Source organism: Equus quagga, unplaced genomic scaffold (assembly GCF_021613505.1).
Source record: "Equus quagga isolate Etosha38 unplaced genomic scaffold, UCLA_HA_Equagga_1.0 HiC_scaffold_41_RagTag, whole genome shotgun sequence".
In the NCBI taxonomy this organism is placed as follows: Eukaryota; Metazoa; Chordata; class Mammalia; order Perissodactyla; family Equidae; genus Equus; species Equus quagga.
Window position 1 is genome coordinate 871762 of NW_025793725.1, and position 21353 is coordinate 893114.

The 21353-nt window shown below is 38.9% G+C and overlaps 1 pseudogene; it reads left to right on the top strand.

Annotated features, from left to right (window-relative positions):
* Nucleotides 1-569: 569 nt before the first annotated feature.
* Nucleotides 570-21353, top strand: part of LOC124232266 (anosmin-1-like) — a 62979-nt pseudogene continuing 42195 nt past the window's right edge.

Sequence of the window (21353 nt, forward strand, 5' to 3'; positions counted from 1 at the left end):
GATTTGCATTAAATTGACAATATCAGAAAGACTCTTTCAGCTTTAAGAGAACAACACTATTTGACCCTTTACACATCCTCAAGGAATATACAGATTTCTAGCTCTTACATAGATTTTTTTTAAATTGTGGTAAAATATACACAACATAACATTTACTGCCTTAGCTTTTACACAGATTATTCACTCAGATTGTTTGTGGAAAAGAACTAAGAGAACCATGTGAGAACAATCTACGATGGGTAGTAGTCATTCAGGAGTTACTGGGACATGTCCTTGCTGAAGTCCTTATGTTTTGAGTTATTAATGGAATTTCCAGTCATCATCAACATGAGAAATAGTAAGCTTTAATTAACCCTCTTTCTCTCCTCCCCACTCCCCAAACCTGGGACTTTGATAGTGGTTAGGGCTTTTATTTACTTTTCTTTTTTTCCCTAATATACCTCTATTATTGATGTGAGATGCCCTCTAGTCAATAGCCCTAACCAATCATTAAGCCTCTCTCCTGCCAGGTTACTTACATGTTACCTATCTGAGGAGAGGGTGATACTCCACTATTAGTGAGGAGTAGCATGTTGGCAGATGTTACCAAGTGTCCAGACAGTCGAGAGCACTATTCAGTCATTATTGAGAAGCAACAGGTGGCATCTGCACATGTCGTACCAGGTGCTGCCCAGGTGTTACCAATAGTAGGTGTTAGGTGTTACCCAGGTGTTGCCAGATGGTAGAAGGCCAGCCATATTCAAATCATCAGTGAGGAGCAGGAGGTAGTCCACTGGCAAGTGTTACCAGATATTACTCAGGTGTCCTCCAGGCATCACCAGGCACTACCAATGATGAATCATGGTTTGGCATCCATATGGAGTAGCAGGCAGCAAGTGTGCGGGCAGTCAGCCACATATGATGCTCATATTCTTCCCCGGGTTTGTGTTCACCAATGCTACCACATTTATTTGTGATGTCACTGACTCAGATTTGACTTAAATTAATAAACAGAAATCACCTTCTTTGTTCATCTCCTACTTCCAATGTCAAGCATCCAACATGCGTTCATAGGAACCACTCTCAGACGCTGGTCTTCATTGGTTAGAACAGACTGAGCTGTCATTGCAAACATGATGAGCCCAACCTGTCTAGGAGTGCAAATCCATGTACGTTCACTCTGTGCACATGGAATGGTTCAAGGAAGGCTACATGGCAGGGTAAACTTTTCCATGTGTCATGCTGTATCCCACTGTCTTTCCTTCTGTGGCTCTACCATTGTTCAGGGCTGTGGCATCACCCAAAGCCAGCCAGAAGGGGAGAAGATGGGTATGGGAGTGGCATCCCCACTGCCTAAAAGCTTAGGCTTACAGTGGCACAGAACTTTACATTAATGACAACACGGCTGCTTTGACAAAGGGGTAAATGGAGGGCTGGAGATTTCACCTGGCTAGACAAGTGTGTTGGAGGGGAAAATGGGATTAGAAGGACAGGGTTAGGATCAGGGTAGCAATCTTGGCAAGCACCTTCATAAAGGCAAAAGGAAGGCTAGGGCAAAAGTTAGGATTATGGCGGTTGTCCTGTCAATTGTCTTCCCAATGCAAAAGAAGGTCCAGAGCAGGCAGAGTGTTGTTTCCTTTCTTTCCCTGAGTAAGGCTGCTGTCAAGAGCCTCAGCAGCTCCCTCTTCAGATTGCGGCTCCTATCCTAGGAATGACCAGTTCCCCCAGGAGAGAGGGCATCGGTGAAAGAGTGAGCGCTAGATGAGACTCGACGCAGTTGCAAGCAAGTCTGATTTATTTCGGGGACAGGGTACACTTATATAGAAAAAATCACACAAGGTGGTCTAACTATTGTCATCATGGGAACAATAGATGAGGGGCAGTGTGTGACTAAAGGTAATAATCAAAGGTGGTTATCTACATACCAGATGTGCAGCATACATATCGATTGTTTAGGAAGAGGTTACATAGTTTCAGGGTCTTCATGAAGTTAGGAGGGCAGCAAGTATATAATTAATGGAATATAGCCCCCTCATCCTTGGGGGCTGCTGTTTGTTCTTTGAGATATGTTTATTGCTAGTGCTGCCTGTTTTTACAAGGCTTCTAGGACAGAGGGAAGACGTTAATCAGTAATAGGCTTTAGAAAGGAGAACAAAGGACTCTGCTTAAAGAATTATGTTCCCTGGAGAATTGCCTTGCACGATTCTCCTTCCATTGCCAGACCTTGTCACAATGCAATGGCAGCTAGATTGGGGGAATGCTTCCCACATCTCCCCCTTTTTTATGCTTTAAAGCAGAGAATCTAATAGATTTTTCAATCTCATAGACAGAGCTTTGAAGAAGGCGTATAAATATTGGAAAAAGAATTAAGATGAGGAGTAAAGTTCAGAGAAGTATGCCTGTGGTGACTAAGAAGTGAGGACGACTGACAGAGTTTTGAGAAATCCAGGATGAGAGAGAATCAAGGAAATTGGAAGTGGCAGAGTTTTCTTCATCTGAGAAATCCTTCTCAGCCTTGTTAATTGCCTGAATTTGGTCATGTAACGAATTTAAGTCCAGGCTTAAATCTGAACGGTTCCAAATACATTGAATATGATTTTTAATTTTCTCCCAGGAGTGTAGGGATTGATTTACCTTAAGAGGAGTCACACAGATCCATCTATAGGACACATGACATTGCAAGATCAGTCTAACCTTCAAATTTGTAAGTTTTTGTCCTATCTGTAATATTGCCTCTTCCAGAGCGTTTACCTTTGTCTTTAGTTTTCTGTCTATTATTTCTCGGGTGGTTAGGGCAAGGTAACATTTTTTGAGAGCTCATCTACATATATAGCAGTATGTATTTTTTAGCCAAAGCTACAGCTGATATGGTCAATGGGGCTGCGAGAGTGATTAGAGCTGAAATACCCAAGATCAATGTAGTAATAAACCACCGAGGCCTGTTCAACAGGTCAGTGACCTAGCTTGAGCCATAGCAAGACGGCATCATCATACCAAGGCTCAGACAGGTGAACAGGCAGCATGAGGTAGGGGGGTTGTTGTAATATGATTACAGCTTATACCTCTATATCAGGGCTCAAACAATTAGTTAAAAATACAATCTGGACAGGAAATATCATAACGAGAATTATTAAAAGAGATAGACATAGCAAAACTGTGTACAAGAGAGGCCAAGAAAACACAAGGGGCCAGGACACAGGCCTTAACCTTATATAACTGTGATTCTGTTGGTCTAATCAATACAGCATTCTGTAAAGTGGCTATGGCCTCACACAAGTGTGGTTGAATTTTGCCAGAGTCAGTAGAAAGAATAAGAGGGCGGAGGTGAGTGCGGACGGGGAGCCAAACATTTAAAAAGTTTCTCGCGGAGTGAAAGTCATCTCATCTGGGCTACTGGGGGAGATTCATCATCTATCTTGACTCGGAAGCTGGGGCTCATCTGCCTTGGTGGGGGTGGGGGCAGAGGCTGCTTGCGGTACATGTTGAATTAGATGATCAGGAATCCACCAAGGAGATGAAGCGTCCTGTGGAAATATGCAAGCATATCCTTGACTGACAGTTAAGAGAATATCAGGACCTTTCCACTGTCCTGTAAGCAGGTCCTTCCATTTGACCTGTGGTAAAATTTTTTGTTTATTATCATTCCAATATCTCATCATAGGTGACTCACCATGAAAGTTTATTACAAATAGAGCATGACTTGGTAAACGATGGGGAGAGCTATATTTGAGCTCTCCTCCTTGTAATTTTTCCAATTGTCGTTTTGGGGGGCTCAAATAGGGAAGAAAAGGCAAATGTTTCAATTTTGTTTATAAATTGCTGTAAGTCATAGTTCTTTAAGAGAATAGAGAAAAAGGTTTTCTTAACTCTGAAAAAAAGCAAAATATTAAAAATCAGTACTATCTCAATTAAAAAGTCATAAAAATTATAATCATCCCTATCAGTTTATTCTACCCTGTGTAATTGGTTCTTGATCTTAATCTTCTGTCAGCAGTTTGTGAGGTCATCAGCTTCTCTGGTTGAGTTCTGTAATTTTTACCCAGTTTAGTTTTACAATCTGAACTTTTATTAGAAACCTATATTCTAGAGTGTTAGAGTCCTTTCCATGAATTTTTCTGAAGATGAGACATATTTGCAAAAGCAAAAAGTAGAGTAAAATAATTACTGACTGTAAACAACAAAAGACTTAAAAATGATGATTGACAGAGAAACTTGGTTATTTCTGTGATATACAACACCTTAAACTAATAATTAGAATTATGGCTGATAGCCAGGATAGATCAGAATTTAGGGATGTATATAATTTTTAAAACACTTATATCAGTAACATTTACCCACAGAATACCAACTAAGAAAGATTATCATCACTTTATCTGACAATGCTTCCCATGTAACTTAATAGACCAAATAACCCTAATTAGTTTAGAATTTTCTACCTTATAGGAAGACAGAGCGAATTTCTCTGTGAAGTCCCAGGGGCCCTCTGAAAATCCCCAGAGAAATCCTCCTCCTTCATCCAGGTCAAAAGAAAGCCTTTATTCAAGATTTGAATGTTTTTGAAGGAGAAGCTTGTCAAAAATATCAAAAGATTTCAAAACACTTGTTCAAACAACACTCACTGTCAGACAATGTTCAGGTATCCATTTAAAGTGACTACAGAAACAATCAAAAATCTTAAGAGTGACCTCAGTCATTATTTTAACAAAACAGATTTGTCTTACTCAAAGGAACACCTTTTATAACCTCTTTATCAAAAGCAGACCAAAAGTTCAAGAAAATTATCCTTTGAGAAAACCAAATTTTAATTTCTGTACCAGTGTACTTTTTCATACTAAAACTCATTCACTTAATTGGATTTACTTTATTCTTAGCCAACTTGACCAGGCATGAAACTCCTTTCAGAATTTCTCCTTCACAAACCTTCTACAACTTTCTTTTTGCCTTCAGAATATGTCCCAAAGTCTTTCTTCTTTCCTTTCTAGTACTTTAGGACAAATTTATCTTTCTTAACCCATCAAACAAAAATACTTACATACTTTATACCCTCTTTACTGAAAACACACATTTTAACTTTCCTTGAATACAGAACTGATTTTCTTATTAATTTCCAGTAGCTTTACTTATATAGGTTAATAACTCTTAACACTTAATAGACCATAGTAAACACTAAAAGGTAAGCAATTACGAATTGTCTTTTATACTGGCATTCTAAACACTTTCATAATTTCTAGAAACATGCCACTTCACAATAAAACACAAGGCATGCTTTTTAATAGACCAAATGCTTTTAGCCTCTTTACAATAAGAAGCCAAAAGTAAATAACTTAGGTACGTTTAGCAATGTTTCAGTGTTCTATCCAATTCAAAAATAACCCAGATACTCACACTTTTGTCATTTAACTTAATTTGGCAAAACTCAAGATTGTTACCAAAAAAGAACTTCGAAGCTGTTTTTTTCCCCAAGTATACAGACCATAAAACAGTAATTGTCATCATTTAAAGCTATTATTTTGCTGATGAATTTAACAGACAATGTGAACTTATTTGACTAGGAAACCCAGGCTGCATATTTGTATATGCAGTGCTAACTCTGGAGGACATTTCCAAACATTTTAATCAAACCAACAAACTTAAATTTTCATTAACCAAAGATTAATCCATATCATCTTAAAAGACATTGGGTTAATTTCTATTGTATTTAGAATTTATGTAAGTGCTTACTTTAAGCCAATTAAACAGAGCTCTTAGTTTTGGCCATATCACCCGGGGGTAAAAATATCACACACATATAGACACACAGACACAGACACACAGACACAGAGCCTTCACATATATTGTTTTAAAAATCACTGCCATCAATCAGGCAATGAGTCAATCGCCAAGAGAGGGCACCCCACTTGGTTGCCGGGGTGATCAGGCCTGGAAACCAGAAGCAGGGGCTCCCAGAGGTGGAGCCTTTGATATTTTAAAGATTTCTTTCTTTCCCAATTGCAAAGCTCAAAAGGAGCCAAAATGGTCACTGTAACTTTAAGAGAGAGGAAAGAAAATGGTCCATTACCTTGAAAATCTCCTGAACCTATGGAAGCGTCCGTCCTACTTGTTCCTACTGTGGGGTTCCTACAGCAAGGGGTGATGGGGGCGTCCCCCTGCATTGTATCTCTTGTATACCTTCCCTATTATACCTGGCAGTCATAAGTGCCTGGTGAATCGTCCCAAAGATAAAAGAACAGAGAAAAACAGTGAGGAATTTTTCCGCTGATCTGGGGGACATTCTACCCAATTGCATCCTGGAGCCATTCTCCCAAGAAGGGGTTCCCATACTCAACCAGAGGTTAGAGTTTGGTACTTTCCTTGAACTGGAGTCCCAATTGGGACCTTCCTGCAGTTCAGAGAGTGGTCAGGTGCCAGAGGAAGGGATCCCAATCCAGCCTTAGGAAAAGAAACCTTCCACGGGAGTCTTGGAGATTGGCAGCTGTCCTAAAGACTTAAGTGACAGACCTGTACCCATGTAAAATTTTTCTATTAGAGATAGAGTCAGGAAGGAACGGATTAATTCATTTTCCACCACCCTCAGGCTTAAGGTACTGATTCTCTTCAGGATGAATGCCACAATTTGCCCCATAGAGTAGCCATGGGCAGCAAACATGGATTCATACAGCTGTCCAAGAAGGTTCCCGATGGAGCAGTGAATTTAGATCCATCCTTGAAAAAGAGAAAGGCACAAGGAAAAAATAGGACACTTACCAGAACTTGAGCTCACAAGCCGATGAAGCAAGTCCACCAGAAATGATGCAGGGTCGGTGAGCCGAGGAGTCGAAAGAAAGATTTTTTGGGCTCTCAAGATTTGTTGGCAGTGCTCTTTTATTTAGAGAATAGCGTGGAATAGCATGGGGACAGGACCCACGGGCAGGCAGAGCTGCTGTGTGGTGACAGGACCCACGGCCAGGACTTAACAGTTCTCGCTCTTATAATGTTGCACAAGGAAGTATTCCCAGTTAGACATTTTAAAACATACTTAGGCAAAGTTGATATAACCTCTTTATAAAGAAAATCAGCTTCTAAGTTGTGTTCCCACTATCATCCAGGTTTCCAAATTAACAGTTTCCTCTTCAGGGAACCAGGGATGTTGTTCTTGTATGAATGTAGGAACGTAGAAATCTGTCCCGAAGAGGCTCTTATGTCTCCTTTTTGCAAACATACATGTTCTTCTTTCTATACAGAGCCTTCTTTCTTTAGACTCAGTATGGCCCAAAACTTCTCAAAAGTTCTTAATCTTTCTTCCTTTTCCTGACCTTATTTCACTCTCCCTTCTAGAGAGGGAGAGGGACTGAAACTTCTCAACTTTTTAAGTTCCGACCTACCACCTGTCTGTCCTTTCCTCACCCTCCCTCTCCAGAGAGGGGCTAAAGGGGGCTCTTCTTTCCAGCCCTGGGTAAGAACCTATCCGTCCTGAGAAGAGCGGGGGTACTTACCCGTCGGGTCCCTGTTAGGGCGCCACTTGCCGGGCTCCAGCCTCGGCAGAGTCCAGGTTCCCGCGGGAGAGACAGCGTCAGCGAAAGTGTAAGTGCTAGACGTGAGACTCGACGCAGTTGCAAGCAAGTCTGATTTATTTCGGGGACAGGGTACACTTATATAGAAAAAATCCCACGAGGTGGTCTAACTATTGTCGTCATGGGAACAATAGATGAGGGGCAGTGTGTGACTAAAGGTAATAATCAAAGGTGGTTATCTACATACCAGATGTGCAGCATACATATCGATTGTTTAGGAAGAGGTTACATAGTTTCGGGGTCTTCATGAAGTTAGGAGGGCAGCAAGTATATAATTAATGAAATATAGCCCCCTCATCCTTGGGGGCTGCTGTTTGTTCTTTGAGATATGTTTATTGCTAGTGCTGCCTGTTTTTACAAGGCTTCTAGGACAGAGGGAAGACGTTAATCAGTAATAGGCTTTAGAAAGGAGAACAAAGGACTCTGCTTAAAGAATTATGTTCCCTGAAGAATTGCCTTGCACGATTCTCCTTCCATTGCCAGACCTTGTCACAATACAATGGCAGCTAGAATGGGGAATGCTTCCCACAACCAGATGCTGTCCTGACCCCTTTTCCAAAGGAAAAAGATGTATTTGCTAAATGATTCTTTCCACGACTCATGCTTTTTCAATAATGCACTCCCCCAATAAGTCAAGGAATACTGTTCTCACTAACGTTTGATTGATTCTGGGCTCAACCAAACTGTCATCAGCTAGGTGCTTTTCAGAACTCAACACCATGTCACAGGTAAATATGTGTGGCTTGGCTTTTAAAGACAATTCACATTCATTTACTGCCCAACTCATTGACACTTACACATTGATAAGCAATCTCATGTGCATATTAATTCTAAAAATTGGATGCTAGTAAAATATGTTCAGTTAACTGAGGCTTAGACAAATTCTTGATGAAATATCGATACACGCATTGCTGCTGTGAGAGTTCTAATGGTTCCGTAGGGCTACAGCTAAGCTCCTTTGATTAGTACTTACAGGATATGGGGGGGGGGGGGAAGAATGACTGATTAAAGAATGAAATTACATGTATGTATACAGGAATTAAAGGGGATCTTCAAATTGGACCTATCATGTTTTATGAATATTTGTAATCAGTTATTTAACATCTGTTTCTGAACTCAGAATGTAATCTGTGAATGTGTGTGTATAATTGATGTGTATTCATTTCATGCAATAAAATTACAACTCATGGGTCATATCTCTTTAGGAAATCAACATAAAATATTACTTCTTTAGGAGGAACAAAGCAAACACATTTATTTTGTAAAACATTCAAGGGAAATTTTAATGGAATAAGAATTTTGACCTTCTTTTCCAGTCTTGGAAGACCTCATGTGTCATTTTTAGGAAGAATTTTTTCTGTTCTCCCTTAGCCTCTGCTCCCCAAGAAAAACTATGAATGCCTGACGAGCTGTGAGTTCCTTTAAGTACAGCTTGTCAGTGAAGCAGGGGGATTGCCCGGCTCCACAGAAAGCCAGTGGATTTGCTGCTGCCTTCGTTGAAAGCTGTGAAATTGACCAGGAGTGCTCTGAGGTTAAGAAATGTTGTTCGAATGGATGTGGGCCCACCTGCCAGGTGCCCGAGATGTTGTACAAAGGTAAAGAGCAAGCTGACGATGTCAAGCACCTTCATCCTCACAGGGGTTTGTATGTACACAGGGAAGCATGTCAAACAAAGACCTCACTATTGCAAGAAAAGAAAGAACTTTAAGAAAATGTACTTTTTCACCTTATACAAACATCTGGAAATATTAATGGACCATGGATTTAAGCCACAATGAACGCTTTGGGGCAGAGCAAATCATTCATGTTAATTTTTTAAAAATTTAGCATGTAGGAAGAATAGCATCAATTCAGGAACTTTTCTGGTTTTTCTCCAATAAGAATAAATCACTTAATCTCCATGGAGTACAATGGAATAAACAGATTTAAATCCTTGGAAGTAGGCTGGGGTTGAGGAAGACTTGAAAGGTACATAATAAATAACCCAGTATTGTGATTTTTCTGTTGGCATAATCGAAGAACAGAAGTGTCATTGTACGGATTTTAATTTTTTTTTTTCAAGGAAGATTAGCCTTGAGCTGATATCTGTGCCTATCTTCTTCTACTTTATACATAGGATTCCTGCCACACCATAGCTTGACAAGCAGTGCATAAGTCTGCACCCAGGATCCAAACTGGCAAACCCCACGCCGCCTAAGTGGAATGTGTGAACTTAACCACTGTGCCACCAGGCTGGCCCCTGGACTTTAAATATTTTTATTAGTATATTGAGATCCTAGATGGAAGAACTGCCATCTTCCAAAAAAATGGGGATTCAATTTATCAAATGGTTTAGCAGATGTGGTAGTTTATATTCCTCTCTGTCTCTGTCTCTTTCTCTTACTTTTACTCATACACACCAAATATATGTTATTTCTAAATAGGTAAGCTTTTTTAAAAAAACTATGTATAAATCAGTATTGACTAATAATTCTGGCTTTGACTTATGTGCTATTTTCAGAAGTCCATTCTTACCCTCATAACACTTCACATCTCTCAAAGTCACATACCTGCTCTGTCTTCCTCTCTTCTCACTTGGAAATAGTCTCATCTGAAATCTGTGTAATCCATCCAGTTTTCCTTTTTATTTTTCCACCTAGCATCCTCGGAAACCTGGCATAAATATTATGTCTCAAAATCAAAATAATTGCCACTTTCCTCTTTGTACTAAGTAACATTTCTTTAATAGATTCAAAGTTTTATTGTGTTCATGCCTCTTATTATAAACTACATAAAATCACTTTTGCAAATTTAGCATCATTTAATTTTTTAAAAGTCTATTATCATGAACCTTTTCTGTTGTTTAAATATTAGCACTTACTGTAAAAATAAGATGCTTTTAGCATGATTGTTGAAAACCCATTTGTAAAACTATTAGTGTTTTAAAAGTAGAACTTTTTAAAGAGAATATAGATTAAAATATGCCTTTTATAAAACAGCATTGAAAAGTCAGTATGAATTTCAAGTATCCCTGGTTCACTGAGAATAAGGAAACTATTCTACAAAAGGCTAACATAAATGATTAATTATAAAAAGATACTTGCAATTTAAACCTCTGCTTAACTAAATATGATGAATCTTTTTTTTTGAAGTGCTAAAGTCACTCTTCTACTGCAAAGCAGATCTTAGATTTTTGCAGAGAGAGGCAATTCATGGAGAACTAACCAGAAGTAGAGTAAACAGACTGTTCATCTGACAATCACTTTTTCATAATGAGCATAAGGATAATATAGTATCATTTTGAAAAAAATATATACGTGCACGTCGATATTTTTCCCTTGCTCTCTTCGGTAGCCCCTGAAGACAGGCTGGCTTCCATGTCCTGGGAGCATTTGACAGCACAAAGGAGTGAGTTAGTGTGTATTAACCAAGAGGGGGCTCTAGTAGAGCCTATTGTGATCCTTTCAATGACAGCCTTAGCTAATTATTAGACACTTGGAGTCATTGATTGCATTCCTGACCATGAGTCAAACTACTTGCTCACTCTCAAAAGAAGAGCATGGTGCCAATGGCCCCAGGCTCTCTGGGAAAGCTCCCTTTCTGACCCAGCTCTTGGCTTTTTGAGGAGAAACACACATACCCAGCCAGCACCAACATGCACCAAATCAACCGTGGCACTCTTTGGAGTCCTAGCTGTCAGCATCCTTCTTACTGTTAGATTGTCCTCTTATTAACCAAAACAAACTGGTGTGAAATAAGCTCCTCCTCCTCCTCACTCTGCTTACTCTAGGCCTGTGCATCTTTTTCCTTAGAAAGAGGGAGGGTGCTCCAGCATTGTTGAATAGGGATTAGTCCTGCTCTTAGGCCTAAGGTGATTTGGTAGTTGGTAGCAGAAATACATCTAAGCCCCTGTTCCCACCTGGGCCAGCTCTTCTGTCATGTTTATTTTGACTCTATCCAACTACATAATAGGACTCTGAACCTCAACCTCTCTTTAGCATCATTGTATTATTATATTGTAGGTCAATTAAAAGATATATCAATATCAATTTTTATTTTTTATTGAGTTAATGATAGTTTACAACCTTGTGAAATTTCAGTTGTCCATTATTGTCTGCCAGTCGTGTTGTAGGTGCACCCATTCACCCTTTGTGCCCACGCCCCACCCCACCTTTCCCCTGGTAGCCACTACTCTGTTCTCTTTGTCCACATGTTTAACTTCCACATATGAGTGGAGTCACACAGAGATTGTCATTCTCTCTCTGGCTTATCTCACTTAACATATTTCCCTCAAGGTCCATCCATGTTGTTGCAAGTGGGACGATTTTGTTCCTTTTTATGGCTGAGTAGTATTCCATTGTATATATATACCACATCTTCTTTATCCAATCATCTGTTGATGGACAGTTAGGTTGCTTCCATGTCTGGGCTATTGTAAATAATGTTGCAATGAACATGGCGGGAGCATGGGATGTTTGGAATTGCTGATGTCAAGCTCTTTGGATAGATACCCAGTAGTGGGATAGCTGGATCATATGGTAGTTCTATTTTTAATCTTTTGAGGAATCTCCATACTGTTTTCCATAGTGGCTGCTCAAGTTTGCATTCCCACCAGCAGTGAATGAGGGTTGCTTTTTCTCCACACCCTGTCCAACATTTGTTACTATTTGTTCTAGTTATTTTTGTCATTCTAATGAGTGTAAGGTGATCTCTTAGTGCAGTTTTGACTTGCATTTCCCTGATGCACAGCGATGATGAACATCTTTTCATATGCCTATTGGCCATCTGTATATCTTCTTTGGAGAAATGTCTGTTCATGTCTCCTGCCCGTTTTTTGATTGGGTTGTTTGATTTTCTGTTGTTGAGTTGTGGGAGTTCTTTATATATTATGGATATTAAGCCTTTGTCAGATGTATGACTTGCAAATATTTTTCCCATTTACTGGGTTGTTTTTTTGTTTCAATCCTGTTTTCATTTGTCTTGAAGAAGCTTTTTAGTCTGATGAAGTCCCATTTGTTTATTCTTTGTTTTTTCCCATCTCTGAGAAGACATGGTGTCTGAAAAGATCCTTTTAATACTGATGTCAAAGCATGTACTGCCTACGTTTTCTTCTAGAAGCCTTATGGTTTCAGGTCTCAGCTTTAGGTCTTTGATCCATTTTGAGTCTATTTTGGTGAATGGTGAAAAATAATGGTCAATGTTCATTTTTTTCATGTGGCTTTCCAGTTTTCCCAGCACCATTTGTTGAAAAGACTTTCTTTTCTCCATTGTATGCCTTCAGCTCATTTGTCAAAGATCATCTGCCCGTAGATGTGTGGTTTTATTTCTGGGCTTTCAATTCTGTTCCATTGATCTGTGCACCTGCTTTTGTACCAGTACCATGCTGTTTTGATTACTGTAGCTTTGTAGTATGTTTTGAAGTCAGGGATTGTGATGCCTCAAGTTTTGTTCTTCTTTATCAGGATTGTTTTAACAATTCAGAGTCTTTTGTTGCCCAATATGAATTTTAGGATTCTTTGTTCTATTTCTGTAAAGAATGTCATTGGGATTCTGATTGGGATGGCATTGAATGTGTAGATTGCTTTAGGTAGAGTGGACATTTTAACTATGTTTATTCTTCTAATCCATGTATATGGAATGTCTTTCCATCTCTTTATGTCGTCTCATGCATTTCTTTCAGAAAAGCCTTGTAGTTTTCGTTGTATGAGGCTTTCACTTCCTTAGTTAAATTCACCCTGAGGTATTTTATCCTTTTTGTAGCGATTGTGAATGGTATTGTGTTCTTGAGTTCTTTTTCTGTTAGTTCATTATTAGAGTATAGAAATGGTACTGATTTATGTAAATTGATTTTATAGCCTGCACCTTTGCTGTAGTTGTTGATTACTCCTAAAAGTTTTCCAATGGATTCGTTGGGGTTTTCTATATATAAGATCATGTCGTCTGCAAACAGCGAGAGTTTCACTTCTTCCCTCCCTATTTGGATTCCTTTTATTTTTTTCTCTTGCCTAATTGCTCTGGCCAAAACCTCCAGTGCAATGTTAAATAACAGTGGTGATAGAGGGCATGCTTGTCTCGTTCCTGTTTTCAGGGGGATGGTGCTCAGTTTTTGTCCACTGAGTATGATGTTGGCTGTGGGTTTGTCATATATGGCCTTTATTATGTTGAGGTAGTTCCCTTCTATCCCCATTTTGTTCAGAGTTTTTATCTTAAATGGCTGTTGGATCTTGTCAAATGCTTTCTCTGCATATATTGAGATGATCATGTGGTTTTTATTCCTCAGTTTGTTGATGTGGTGTATCACGTTGATTGATTTGCAGATGTTGAACCATGCCTGTGTCCCTGGTATGAATCCCACTTGATCATGATGTATGATCCTTTTGATGAATTGCTGAATTCTGGTGGCAAAAATTTTGTTGAGAATTTTTACATCTATATCCATCAGCGATATTGGCCTGTAGTTCTCCTTTTTCGTGCTGTCTTTATCAGGCTTTGGTATCAGTGTGATGTTGGCCTTGTAGAATGTGTTAGGAAGTGTTCCATCTTCCCTAATTTTTTGTAATAGCTTGAAAAGGATAGGTATTAAATCCTCTCTGAAAGTTTGGTAGAATTCCCCAGGAAAGCCATCTGGTCCTGGGGTTTTATTCTTTGGGGTGATTTTGATTGCTGTTTCAATCTCTTTCCTTGTGATTGGTCTGTTCCAATTGTCTGCTTCTTCTTGAGTGAGCTTTGGGAGATTGTAAGAGTCCAAGAATTTATCTATTTCCTCTAGGTTATCCATTTTGCTGGCATATAGTTTTTCATAGTATTCTCTTATAATCCATTGTATTTCTGCAGATTCTGTTATTATTTCTCCTCTTTCATTTCTGATTTTGTTTATTTGAGTTTTCTCTCTTTTTTTCTTTGTGAGTCTGGCTAGGGGTTTGTCAATTTTATTCATCTTCTCAAAGAGCCAGCTGTTTGTTTCATTGATCCTTTCTAGTGTCTTTTTTTTCAATAGCATTTATTTCTGGTCTGATTTTTATTCTTTCTCTCTTACTGCTGACTTTAGGCTTCTTTTGTTCTTCTTTCCCTAATTCAGTTAGGTGTAGATTAAGATTGCTTATGTGGCATTTTTATTGTTTGTTAAGATGTGCCTGTATTGCCATGAATTTTCCTCTTAATACTGCTTTTGCTTTATCACATATGAGTTGGTATGACATATTATCATTTTCAGTTATCTCCGGGTATTTTTTGATTTCTTTTTAATTTCTTCAATGATCCATTGCTTGTTCAATATCATTATTGTTTAGTCTCCACATCCTTGTGCCTTTCTCAGCTTTTTTCTTGTAATTAATTTCTAGCTTTATAGCATTATGATTGGAGAAGATGCTTGCTATTAGTTCAATTTTTTAAATTTGTAGAGGCTTGCCTTGTTTCCCAACATATGGTCTATCCTTGAGATTGTTCCACGTGTGCTTGAGAAGAACGTGTATTCTGCTGTTTTTGGATGGAGTGTTCTATATATGTCTAAGTCCAACTGTTTTAGCTTTTCTTTTAGCTCCACTGTTTCTTTGTTGATTTTCTGTCTGGATGATTTGTCCATTGATGTGAGTGGGGTGTTGAGGTCCCCTACTCTTGTTGTGTTATTTTTGATATCTTCTTTTAGGTTTGTTAATAGTCGCTTTATGAACTTTGGGGCACCTGTGTTGGGTGCATAGCTATTTATAAGCGTTATTTCTTCTTGATGAAGTGTCCCTTTGATCATTATATATTGGTCTTCTATGTCTCTCTTTACCTGCCTTATTTTGAAGTCTGTTTTGTCTGATATAAGCATTGTGGCACCTGCTTTCTTTTGTTTGGAGTATTGTCTTCCACTCCTTCACTCTGAGCCTGTGTTTGTCCTTGGAGCTGAGGTGTGTCTCCTGGAGGCAAGAAATTTTTGATTTTGTTCTTTAATCCATCTTGTCACTCTGTGTCTTTTTTATTGGAGAGTTCAATCCATTTACATTGAGGGTGAGTATTGATGCATGAGTACTTAATGCTGTCAATCTGTTGCTCATTTTCCAGTTTTCCTGTGTTTCCTTTGTTTCTCTTCCTGTGTGTTTATCCTACTTATTGACCTCTGCAATTTCTTATTCTCGGTTTCTTAGATTTTTTCCTTATTTATGTTTTGTGTCTCTGTTCTGTTTTTTAGTTTAGGGGCTACCCTGAAGTTTGTATTCAGAATCTCATGTATGACATAGTCCATTTTCTGGTGGCCTCTTACTTCCTTAGTCTAAACTGATTCAGTCCCTTTCCTCCTCCCCTCCTAAATTATTATTTTTATCTCTTATTCCAACTTGTGTTGTGAGTTTGTGGTTAGACTGATAAGATTTTCTTTGCTTTGGTGATTTCCTTCCCTTTATCCGTATGCTATAGTTGAATATTTGCTATCCTATTTAGATTCTATCTATTTGTCTCCCTATTCTGTGTTTTGTGACCCCTTTCTCCCTTTTTTTCTTTTTTTCAGGTATGAGAGCCTTCTTGAGGATTTCTTGTAGTGGAGGTCTTGTGACTACAAAGTCCTTTAGCTTTTGTTTGTGTGGAAAAGATTTAATTTCTCCCTCATAACTAAAGGATATTTTTGCTGGATAGAATATTCTTGGCTGAAGATTTTTATCCTTTAAAGTTTTGAATATGTCATTCCATTCTCTCCTAGCTTGTATGGTTTCTGTAGAGAAATCTGCTGAAAGTATGATAGGGGTTCCTTTGTTGGTTGTTTTCTTCTGCCTTGCTGTCCTTTGTATTTTTTCTTTGTCATTCATTTTTGCCATTTTTTACTACTATATGCCTTGCAGTAGGTCTTTTTACATTGACACATCTAGGAGATCTGAAAGCTTCCTCCACACATATTTCTCTCTCAATCCCTAGGTTTGGGAAGTTCTCTTCTATTATTTTATTGAGCACACTTTCTGCTCCATTTTCCTTTTCCACATCCTCAGGAATTCTGAATATTCTTAAGTTCCATTTTCTCATTGAGTCTGCTATTTCTCAGAGATTTTCTTCAATTTTTTTAATTCTTAGTTCTCTTTCTTCCTCTGTCTGGAGCCATTTAGCCTGTTTATCTTTGATTATGCTAATTTGCTTCTCTATGGTGTCTACATGGGCATTCAGGGAATCCGTATTCTGTTTTATCGGATCCATTGTATTTTTCATCTCTAGTATTTCTGATTGATTCTTCTTTATAGTTTCAACCTCTTTTGTGAAGTAACTCCAGAACTTGTTGACTTGTTTCTCTATATTTCCCTTTACCTCATTGAGTATTTTGGTGATAGCTATTGTGAAGTCATCTTCACTTAGTGTACCTATTTCCAAGTCCTCAGGACATACTTCTGCGTTTTTATTGTGTTCCTTGTGGACTGAAGCTTTTATAAATTGCTGAATGGTAGAGGAGCAGTATTTGCACATGATGCTATTATTCAGTTGCGGTTACAGCCGATCACCACTAGATGGGGGTCAAGAGCTGCACTTTCTGAGCCCTCTGCCTTCCGGTGTGATGGCGGCCCGCAGCACAGGTTCGGGGAGGAGGGGCACTTTCTCTTGTGTGCCGATCTGGATTCAGATCAGCTCTCACTCTCTGGTCTCCTGGGGCCCTGGCTTGCTGGGGTTCCCCCATGCACAAGCTTTCCCCTGTTAGAGGGTTTCCACTACATGGGCGGTGGAATCCTGGACAATTCCAGGGTGCACGGCCCCTCCCCTGCTCCTTCCCTCACCCGGCGGCAGTGATCCCAGTCCTTAGGGGAGAAGTGAAGTTCTCTTTTACCCCGTCCCAGCTCCTCCAAGGGTGGTTCCAGCCTCTCTGCCTTCCATTGTTTGGCTTCTGTAGGTCTCTGATGATTTCTGTTATTACGATTTTTTTTTTTTTTTGGTTGGAAAGCAGTTACTCTTTTTGTTGGTAATTTGGAGGGGAGAGAGTCCTGGGTGAGCACATGCTGCCATGTTGCTGACCCAATATCAAATATTTTTAATCTAATAAAAACACTGGTTTATCCATTGTTTAGCCTAATGAAAAACATGGAGGTTTTCTAATTCGAACTTAATTGTCAACTAATTTGTAGAGTTGAAGTATTTCAATTGGATACAAAGTATGCCTTATGAAGAACCAGATTCTACTGGACAAATACTGAAAATCTGTAAGTTCCTTATGTCCGTCTCATTCATTGATTGTTTACTTTTTAAAGTGTCATCTCACAGGTAGTTGCTATTTGGAAATCCTGAAGACCATTTTCTTAATGTTTCCCCCATTTTGAGTTTCATAGGGACTGCTGTCACCTGGATCTACAGGTACTGATACATTTCAGTTCAATAAATATTTATTGATGACTGTTAGGAGTTGTTAGGAGCACCTGACATTCATTATGATTCATACTGGGTATTGGAGACAAATCAACATGACATCTACCTCCACCCATCCAGTAGTTCTTTATTAAGGAGGTCAGGCACACAATATTAACTTGTGGACAAATAATTTTGTGAACATTTGCAATAAATTGATGCATACCAACCCCTGTCCTGTTTTTCCTTTTATTGCTTATTGGGTTAATTAAACTTAAAAAAGGTATGGAAATTCCACTTCCATACTTTATATTTGGTGTCCTATGTTTGCGGCAGGGAAGATTGAGGTGGGGGCACACTGATTTTATAGCTTCAAAAGCTTCATACACTAGAAACTTCAGTTTTTAAAAATGGTGTGTGTGTTGAAAAGATGATCAACCCAATACTCCATTCCGTTTGAGCATTTAATTTAGGTTATCCTCTAAGAACTATTCTTAGCTGATGTCTCCAAGTTAACTTCACAGACTAGGTTTATAGTTGGAAACAGTCAAAGGAAAACCAAGAGCTTTCCCTTCATCTTTCAAATGAAGATTATTCACAACATCCTAGAATGCTAAGAAAATGTTAACATGGATAACTGATTCCCAAATGTTCTAGTTCTCGGGAATGCAAACCTCAATATTGTTGCAGCTAGTTTAAGAGGCTGATCTTCCATAGCTAAAACAGAAATGATTGCACGCTGGGGCATTTATTTTCCCTTTGCATCCCTCCCTTTCCTCTTTTAAAATCTGATTTACAGCTTTGTTAGACTTTACTCCCTCCAGAAGTGATATGCTTTATTATTTTACTACTGAAACTTCTGCCTCTCCTGAATCCCAACTGTGGCTCAACTAGTTTGGGTACAGAAAGAGAAAGGCTGAAATTGTTTTCCAAATGTAAAGATTCAGATTAATTTGTGGCTTTCAGTTATCTATAGTTTCCCTTTACCATGCCCACCAAGAATTAATCATATATCAATTTGTTTCTTTTCAAAAAGATCTGATGATGGAGTTGATTTAATATTTTCATGAATATATCTGTATGTTTCTTTTGTGTGAGGAAGATTGGCCCTGAGGTAAAATCTATTGCCAATCTTCCTCTTTTTGCTCGAGGAAGATTGTCAGTGAGCTAACATCTGTGCCAGTCCTATTCTCCTTTATGTAGGACACCACCACAGCGTGGCTTGATGAGTGGTGCTAGGTCCATGACTGTGATCCGAACCTGCAAATGCCAGGCTGCCAATGCAGAGCACGTGAACTTAACTACTACACCACCAGGCCAGCCCCTCATGAATATTTTAATATTTGAAATATTTAAGCTTCAGACCTTTACAGATGGACTAATACTACTTTTCACAAATTAATTTTAAACATTTTGAATACAGTGACCCAATGCCTTAATAAGATGTAAACACAAATTCCTTGAGTACTGATTATCTTTACGAGAGATGTTAAATACTGATTAATTATTGAATCATTGAAACACTGTGTCTTGCTACATATTCATAACATTTAGACTCATGAGAAATATTTTTACCTGAATAATCAAATCTTATGGTGATTTGCAACTGCTGATTATCATCATTGCTATTTCTATCAGTATATTTTCAACATTTTTTAAAGCATTGGGTTTCTGTTCCTTTGATTGCACCAAAATACTTGGTACACTTTAAAAGGGAAAAAAGGTACTTATATTGTGACATATTGTGGGATATGATAAGATAGCATTTTTGGATTTTTTAACAGAATAGTTAAGATTTCAAAGGACTAATTTGTTCAAAAATAATTTTAAAAGAGCAATTCTAGTCATTTACCAAATAAAAAACCAACTGAGGAGAGATCCATTCTACACATCTGGTTATGCAATTGGGATGCTGCTTGAGCTAACGAGGACTATGTAGAAGGACTGACAGCTGGGGCTGGAGGTCTGGGGGCCAAGACCCATCTGCACAAAATTACAGCCAAGTGCTGGAGTTACTACCAATCAAGGGAGCCAGCTGACCCTAATGCAAAGCAGATGGACCATTTCTTAACATGCAAATTGCAAGATTATTGTACATCATAATTAAAGATTATTTTAGTTGCTTTGTTTTTTGAGGAAGATTAGCCCTGAGCTAATTGCTGCCAATCTTCCTCTTTTTGCTGAGGAAGACTGGCCCTGAACTAACATCCATGCCCATCTTCCTCTACTTTCTATGTGGGATGCCTACCACGGCTTGTCGAGTGGTGCCATGTCTGCACCTGGGATCTGAACAGGTGGACCCCAGGCCACCGAAGCAGAACATGCTGCGCCACTGGGTCGGCCCCTAAAGAGATTTTTAAATGAAGAAATTTGAACTGACCTTGCCCTGATGCTCATTATGTTCCATTAAAGCTTTTGGTAGTTGAATGATGTTCAAGCTTAAAACCTTACGGTAAGGGGATGTGGATGCTTGGGTTTGCTTCTGATGAGTTCGGTTTACTTCAGCAGCCAAAGCATTCACTGTAGTTGCCTTTGTGCTAGAGGATTATACATGGAAGAGCCAAGAAGAAAGATAGATTTGGAAGTCTCACAGAATGTGCTCTGTAACTTTGAAGAACTAACCAGTCATCTCTTTACCAGGCAAAAAGAAATCAAGTGAATTGTGAAATGTTCTTAGAGGCTCCTCTCCCTTTCCATATGTGCATACTTCCTCAGCGGAAGTATTTGTCTTCTGCCCACCTGCCCAGCTATAATGAGAGAATGATACAAACCAATTGTTATGTCGAGATTGGTTTTCACCCCTCTGAACAAATTTTGGTGGTTTTTTTCTTGACCTAAAAAGAATACAGAGCTACTTCTGGATTAAAATATATTATCAACTAACTTTGAGATTTCCCTTATTTCAGAAATTGTCAGGAATTAGTCTCTTGTTTTAACTGAGAAAGAGGGTTCTGCTTTCAATGCAAAGAAACTATTCCATCTCATACACTTATTAATATTGATTTATTTACTATTTACCTTTTAAAGAAGTAAGTAAACAAATGTTGGAGTAATATGACCTTGATGGAAAAGAGAGACTTGAGTTCCTTCAAAAAATAAGTGCTTCAGAAGGCAGCACAGAATCTCTGTGATAAGTCTTCTCTCTTTCCTGAATGACTGTCCAGCAGAGAGGGGTTTGCCATTGCCTCAAAGATTTGTGTAAATGTTCCAGTATCCTCCTATTTCCCCAGATGAATTCTTGAATGAAGATAAGGAAGTGGGTTAGCCTGTTCCTCCAGCAAACATTTACTGAAGATTTGCTATTGAAGAGTGTTCTCTATGGGGACACTGTGAGGTGTGGGAGCGAAGGAGACATGTTTCTTGTCCTCTGGGGTCTAATGCTTGGTGTCAGGGACAGTTATCATTAAAAGAGCTTACTGCAGTAACAGGCAGTTAAATGCACATTTTTACAGTTACAGGCTAAATATTGGAGAGGGGACAGAAGAACGGAGCCTTTAATTCTGGTTGGGAGGTTTAGGGAAACTAGCTCAGAGGGGTGGCATTTGGACTGAC